The following is an 8,443-nucleotide window of genomic DNA, read 5'->3' as shown; positions in this document are numbered from 1 at the left end:
ATCCCTTACGTATTCTTAATTTGAGATTTAAACATGTGATCGCACTATTGTTGAGGACACATACTCCAACAATCTCCCACTTGTCGGAGACAAGTGTGCGTCACCAATTCTCTTGTCCTATTACAATCTCCCACTCAATGCAAGGTGTCTTGCTGGTCGTACTTGTATTTGATCATATCTTGAGTGGTTTCCTCCATCTGGAGAGTAACTATCTGACCGGAATTATCTGCCATAGATACCTTCCGAGCATGGCCACGCATTTTCAGTTCACTACTCCTGAGTGGCCTTGAGATTTCAAACAACCCTGACAAGGGGGTGGACAATTCCTATCGCACTATTCCCTTCATATAGCCACAGTTCATCATGACCTAAAATATACTCATTTGACATCAGTTACGACAATCGTAGAGTATAAATCAAAGTCATTCAGAAATTTGTGCCAACTTGGGCGAATAGTCTCTAGTCAAAAGAATTGACTCATAAGAATACTATAGTAGCTCTTGCCGCGACCAGGCTTTATGAATTTCCAGAACTCTATAAGCGGTCACTGCCCGACAGAGTGTCCCATACAGTCTGTCTATGTGATCGACCAGTCATCCCATATGACCCTATGGCACTTGAACTTGCCATCAATCGTATCACACTCTAGTCACTTCGAGACGTCACCTTCTTTAAGTAACTAGGGGCAAATACTATGTTAATCCAGTTCACTTCATTGGGGTTTAATATTGTCTCAACAACCCATTTGGATATAACAAAGTAATGGATGAGTTTAAAGAAACTCAAACTATAAATGTGATTATCATATACGAATAGCCAATACTTTATTACTACTTCATATCTCATAATCTATAGTGTACATTTTACACTAGTTAAGCTGTAATAAAAGCTTGGTAAGTGGATATACAATGTATCCATGCATTCCAACTTTATGAATTGTTATTTCCTCACATTCAATGTTATTTATAATGACATGAATTTATCTAAGTAGATGTCTAGTCTTCTTACTAAACTTGGGCTCTTATACTTGGAAGATGCTCCCACTGTTATCTTATAACTTGTGATAAAGTCTTTGGTAGAGGGATCTACTCTCATTCCCTACATTGACCATCTTATCACAATGTACTTAGATTCTGTTTGTAGAACTTGCAATGGTTGAAACTAAAACATCTCTCTAGTCACTTACTCCTAAGTCAATAAAATCAGCCTAGGATTTCGACAAATCTTTATAGGTTTGGAAACTAGAGTTTGTGCAACCCTTCAACACATAACTTAGTATATCATCCAAACATAAGAACGAATCCCCAATTCTCCTCAAGAATCTTAAGGGATGTTCCTTAAGGCTTTCAAAAGACCTTCATTCCAATTAACTTGTTATTGACTTATTATGCTCCAAGCATTTGATTCATCACGGCATGTGCATATAATGGCATACATGATCGTTCTAATGGCGGAAACATTAGCAATCGATTTCATGTGATCAACAACTTATTAGGTTCAGTGAATGAATATGACTCTATTATAATAATTCCACTTTATTCAATTTGAATAACCTACTCAACCTTGTTGATGTTAAACAGATAAGGAATCTTATCAATATAAGATACTTATCTAAGTGCCATCCTAAAATTCCTTATGTCATAATAGATTTGGAATTTTGGAATGCAATATGTCATCTTTAATGAGTGATATGACATCAATATGGAAGACATCAATAGTTATATATTAACTTAGCTTTGTAGACATCTCTTATGTCTATCTATGCAACTCTAAACAAATTTATCCTTTTGCACATATTTTACTTTGGTTCATCCGACTCTTATGTAAAATAGAATTGAATTTACTTGATTCAGCCACTTCATAATCTTATTATCTATAGAACATTTTCTTTTGGTCTCCTCACTAGTCTAAAGATTTACCTAAGAAAGCTTTCTTTTGGTCTCCTCATATGTCATGAGTTTGACTTAAGAATGCTTTCTTTTGGTCTCCTCAGTAGTTCCCAACCAGTCGTATGTTTGTTGCTAATTTTCTCCCACTCTATCTTTTGAAAAATACATCTATTTTTCTCGAAAGATAGCCTTATAAGCAATAAACAATTTTAGACTTATGTTTGTGAAGGAAGAAGATATCGTATATTATAACCTTAATTGACGACTCTTTTGTAAAGACATTATGATCTAACTACAAAGTAGACTAATCCTTATGAAGTAAAGGATTTGACTCATATCCGTGTCTATACAAACTTAAGGTCTTAAGCCCTCCCATAGCTCGTATGGAGTATTATAAGTGGTGTACCCAATTGGTTTATAAAATTTCTCCTTTTAGAGTTCAAATAACTCTTTTTGAGTTTATAATTATTCTTTGTTATATCAAATAAGTTGTAGTATTAAGTCACAAAAGCATAAGTGAGAATTAAATTCATGGCTTATGAACTAATTACAATGATCCCATCGTTGTAATTCTTTTATGATTAGTTTAAGTCAACATATTTTATGTTTTGATATGAAAGGTGTATAATGACAAGTTTTAGAATGAAAATTTCCATAAACCGAGTGACTTGGGTTGCAAACCAAGCCACTAAAATTCAAATACAACTTCTTGTTCTTGAAAACAAAAGGAAATAAACTAATTTCCATGTCCAACTAGGAAATTAAAAGAGTTCTAAAACAACAAGTTCAAAATACAACAATAAAACGAAGACTATTAATTATAAAGGCCAAGCTTCCATAGGTCTTCTACTATGGGTGGCTACCCTAGCTTCCCTTGAAGACCCTCCTTAGGCTTGCTTGTCTTTGCCTTTGTCTTTGCTCGGGTGCCCTTAAAAAACAAGTTAAAAGGGGTAAGAATCACAACTTGTATCCAAATACCAAAGTTGAGATTGTAATTCAAAACATAAATGATAGGGAGAATTTTATTTATTACCTACTCGAATAATCTTTCCAGCTTTGATATCTCCAAGATACTTTGGGCAATTCCTCTTCCAATGTCCTATGCCATTACAATAATGGCATTTGTCTTCGGAAGTAGCACCCTTTTTAGAAGAGCTTTTATCAATTGCTTTTCCTTTTCCCTTGAAGGGAGTGGGTTTCTTGCTCTTATTAGCACTCCTCTAAAATTTCCCTTTGCTTTTGTTGTTAATGGCAAGCAATTGTTGCTTTAATTCAAAAAATCTCAAAAAATCTCATAAAATTCGAAAAATTTCACGTTTATTTTGGCAATTAGGTTGAGTCGGAACGTTAAGCTTTTATGCTACTTTTAGTCTTTTACCCTTGCCTTGCACATCTTTAACATTTCGTTGGCATGGTAATGTGTATAATCTACGAGTTTTTGGTTTAAACTTATCTGAACGATTAGACTTGACTCTCTTATTAGCAAGCTATATACACATTCTAAGGTTTAGAGCTTGATAATCTGGTGACATTCATGACCGGTTTTATTTAGGATGTGAGTAGTACTCTCTATAAGACATGTAACATCAATTTGCACGTGCATGACGCTCTTTTCTCAGTACTTGTATGCATTCGGTTTGTGGTTGTGAAACACGTGGAGAGGTAACTTACAACCCTTCTTTCATTACTACCCATTAACTTCACATTAGCCAAGTTTGCCTTTTGACCCCCTAACTATATCCAAATTTAGCATGCCCTGTCAAGCTAGTTGCATGGTTATTATGGGTATGCTGTTATTCATGTCAGATTTGGTACGCTTTGAAAGATTTGAAGTTGGTAGTAAATGAAGAAGAAGAAAAGAGAAATGAAAAAAAAAAGAGAAATTTGAAAGAATGAAAAAGAAAGAAAAAAGAAAAATCATATGGAAAGAATTGTTGATATGACTCCTGTGCTTATCGTTATTTCTTATGGGGAGTCTTTTATTGATGTTAGTGATGTTTTTCCACAATGGCACGATTCTACCTTTTGTATTGAGTAGTGAAGCGAAAGGAGTTTATCATTTGGTTATGGTTGTACTAGCTTGGCTTTACCTTCACATATCCAAATATATTTTGCCCCTTTCTTACCCAATTGCCTCACCTCACATTATATGTAAGTCCTCGGCGTGTGTCTTGGTCCTGATTGGTTGGAGTGCATATGTACGGTCGGTAGAAATCGGTTTCATGTCAGCTGCATGCATGTCCTTATAGATCGAGTTAGGTGAGTGTCTTTACTTCTTTCTATCTCATACATTTATACTCACATTTATACTCACCTTGTGCTTAATTTGTGCGATGAGCGACCCGTGAGGGTCCAATATATTTGATTCTTTCAAGGTAAACAGTTCGATAGTTTAAAGCATTGATTTAATTCGTTTGCATTTGCCATTCACCACTTTGTTAGTTGTTGCATTAAATTGGCTTGGGTGGATGATTTGTAGCTGATAAGTTGGTCTCATTCCATTAGTTGTCTTTAGTTGCATTTCTAGTTTGCTTGAGGACAAGCAAAGGTTTGGTTTGGGGATATTTGATGCGTGTATTTTATATATGGTTTTTACCTTATATTTGCATGCATTTCTGTGTTATTTATGTAGAGATTAGCTACAAATGCTCCCGAATAGTCTACTTTGGTCTATCTTGTATTAATTGCAGGAATGAGCCGGAAGGAGCATAATCGAGCCTAAACTTGCCCCATCCGCATGCATTTTGGAGAAAGAAGAATCGAAGCTTGGAATCTGTGACTTAGAGATGCGTGAAGTGGCTTCAGAAGGTGTTCAAGAGTTCATCCGCGCTAATACAGCTCGATCGACCAGGTTGGCTGCTGAAACTGGTCGTTCAAATGCTTTATGCTACTGAAGATCCTTGATCGAGTGTTTGTTGAGGTTGATTGAGATGGGTGTTTGATGTAGTCCTCGATCGAGTACTTGTGTTACTCGATCAAGAGGATTGTTGAGTTTTGTTCTCGATCGAGTAGTTTATTTCTACTCGATCGAGAAGTTTAGTCTGATATGTAATCTTTAGTGAATTTTCGGATATTCTTTGGTAAGTAGGAATAAATAGGAGGTGACGGCAGTCATGGGGGATCTCTTCCTCTCCTCTCTCTCATTCATTCTCTTAGAACTCTACTCTTGAGACCTAACTCTCCATTGTTTTAGAACTTCTCTGTAATCGGTATTTATAATCCTTAATTCTTTCACTATTTTATTATTGCATCTTTATTTCTTGTTCTTTGAATCTTCTCTCTTTACTCTTTTTCTTGTCTATGTTAACAAATTATTTATGATGTTCAATTCAATTTTTATGGTTATTGTTATTATTCTCCCAATATCAATTATGCATAGCTAAACTCTTTTGCTAGGACATAGGGGAGTCATGGTAATTAAGGAATCATGAATAAGTGACTAGGGTTTGGTGTAAATTCGGTTCGTGTTGTTATCATTGCATTTAATTGTAATTAGCTGTTTGAGTCGACGCATTTGGCTAGTTAATATCGTTACACCTTGACCTAGATCGAGAGATTGGAAGGGGTAAGACCTGCAATGAACATTAGGGTATGCTAGTGAGGGTGAAAGCTAAGCTAGTATTGTTTTAGGGCGAAGAGCGGACCGAGAGGACCTTTTCATTACCCTGCAGACCGAGTTTATGCTGACCTATGACCTTAGATTGGACTCCTAGAAAGCCATGGTGAAGCGACTGTCCTAGCTATTTGTCTCCTTTGTTAATCTCTTAAAATTATCTGTTTTTCTTCTTTTGTTCTCTTCCCTTTACATCTCCGTAGTTTAGAATAAACAATCCAAAAACCCCAAGAACGGTTACTTAGACAAACTTAGTTTAGTATACATTTTCCCATCTCCCTGTGGATTCGATACCCGGCTGCCTCTACTGCATTTATTAGGGACCAGTTGGTTTATTTTTGATAGGGTTGCGACAGCCGTGTCAGTTGGGTTTGTGAAATCCTACCCGTCTAGGTCACTCAGTCTCACTGCGCCCGCCGAAAGTATTTTCTTGACGAGGTATGGCCCGTCCTAATTGGGTTTAAATTTCCCCATCGGATCGACGGGTAATGGTGCTCGAACCAACTTGAGGACCAAGTCGCCTTCTTTGATGTTCCTGGGTTTGATTTTTTTGTTGAATGCCCGTTGTATACTTCAATGGTATAACTGGACGTTGTGTAAGGCGTTGAGTCGTCGTTCGTCTAGAAGCGTGAGTTGTTCGAACCTTCTGCGGGTCCATTCCGCCTCAGGAACTTGACTTTCCAGCAAGATGCGTCGAGATGGAACCTCCAACTCTACTGGTTGAACCGCCTCCATACCGTATGCTAAGTAAAAGGGTGTGGCTCCTGTTGGTGTGCGAATGGATGTTCGGTATCCCCAGAGTGCAAATGGGAGTTTGCTCGGCCAATCGCGGTAATTATCTTGCATCTTCTTGATGATGGTGACAAGAGTTTTGTTTGCTGCCTCTACCGCTCCGTTGGTTTTGGGGACGATAGGGAGACGATCGATGCCGCTTGATTTTGTATTTGTCCAGCAAGGCTTGTATTTCCGCCCAGAAGTGGGGGCCTTAGTCGCTGATGATTTCATGGGGTACCCCATATCTGCAGATGATGTTGTCCTGGATAAGCTTCGCCACTTGTTTGGCGGTCAAGACTGCATAGGACTGTGCTTCCACCCATTTTGTGAAGTAGTCGATGGCGACAAGGACGAAGCAATGCCCTTTGGTGCCTATTGGGTTGCCTTTTCCGATGATATCGATGCCCCAGATCGAGAAAGGTCAGGGTGATGTCATGGTGTATAAAAGGGATGGTGGTATGTGTTGTGTGTTGGCGAAGATTTGGCAATTGTGGCAATGTTTGACGTAGTTTATGCAATTGGCTTCCATGGTGGTCCAGTATTAGCCTAACCGCATGATTTTCCGGGTCAGCATCATTGCGCTCATGTGAGGGCCGCATTCTCCGTCGTGGACCTCTTCCATGCCTTTTTTGGCTTTGTGGTGATCAATGCAAAGGAGGAGAATCCCTTGGGGTGTTCTTTTGTATAGTTGTTCTTGGGTTATCACGAATTGTGATGCAAGTAAACGGATGGCTCTTTGTCCTCTGGTATCAGAGTTGGGAGGGAATTCATTTTTGGTTTCGTATTTGAGGATGGCTTGGTACCAAGGCTCGACATGGTTCCCCTCGTCGTTGTTGATGGCGCATATGTGAGCTGGCTTGCTCCTTCTCTCGACACATAACGGCACCGATGTCATGGCGTCAGGTATGTTGACGAGTGCGGCAAGTTTTGCTAGGGCATCAGCAAATTGATTTTCCTCTCGTGTCAAGTGGAAGTAGTCGACTTGGTCGAAGAATTCGGCCTCTTGATTGATCTTTGCTCGGTAAGGTGCTAACCTGTCGCTTCGGATTTTCTATGATCCGGACACCTAATTGATGATCAGCGAGGAATTGCCATGGATCCTCAACTTCTTGATGCCAAGTGTTATGGCTGCTTGTAGGCCGATGAGGCATGATCGGCGGCGTTGTTGGTGACGGCCAAGTCTAGCTTGACTGAGATCGGAACATGTTCTCCTTCTGGTGATATTAGGAGGATTCATACCCCAAAGCCTCTTAGGTTCGAAGTACCGTCGAAGTATAGGTCCCATGCGTCGGTGTCGGCACAAAGGACGACTTAGTTGGGAAGTGACCATGTGTTGGTCGTTGGATCCTCGTTGACGGGGTTTTCTGCTAGGAAATCGACTACTGTCCTTCCCTTGATAACCTTGAGGGGTACGAATTTGAGGTCAAATTCAGATAGCATGAGTGTCCATCTAGACAGCCTTCCATTTAGTACGGGTTTTTCGAAGATGTATTTGACCGGATCCATCTTGGAGTAGATATGAACCGTGTAGCTGAGCATGTAGTGTCGCAGCTTCTTAGTTGAACAGACCAGGGCAAGGTATGTCTTTTCCAATTGGGTGTACCTTGTCTCGTATTCGATGAACTTTTTGCTGATGTAGTAGATAGCTCGTTCTACGCCGTTGACCGTTTGTGCTAACATTGCCCCCATGGTCGTGTCGGTGACAGTCAGGTATAGGGATAAGGGAATTCCTTGTTTAGGTCCCTGAAGTCGACACAAACCCGAATTCTCCCGTCTTTCTTGGGTACAGGAACTATGTTTGCCACCCAGTCAGAGTATTCTGAAACTTTGATGAATCCGGCTTTGAACTGTTTGTCTACCTCTTCCTTGATTTTCAAGGCCCATTCAGGATGCATACGGCGCAAATTTTGTTGCACGGGCTTAGCTCCGGGTTTGATGGGTATCCTGTGTTCTGCAATCTCCCTGTCGATCCCAGGCATGTCTCTGTAGGACCAAGCGAATACGTCCTTGTATTCGTGTAGAAGGTCGATGAACTGCTGTCTTTCTGAGGGGTCAAGGGTGGTCCTTATCCTAAGTTCTTGAGGTGTGTTATCGGTCCCTACGTTAATAGGTTCGGTCTCCTCAATGATGAGGGTTATATCTTCTCGTTTGTCAAGTTCTTTGGCTA

The sequence above is a fragment of the Silene latifolia genome, chromosome Y (assembly GCF_048544455.1).
Source record: "Silene latifolia isolate original U9 population chromosome Y, ASM4854445v1, whole genome shotgun sequence".
Classification (NCBI taxonomy): Eukaryota; Viridiplantae; Streptophyta; class Magnoliopsida; order Caryophyllales; family Caryophyllaceae; genus Silene; species Silene latifolia.
This window is presented reverse-complemented; position numbering follows the sequence as displayed.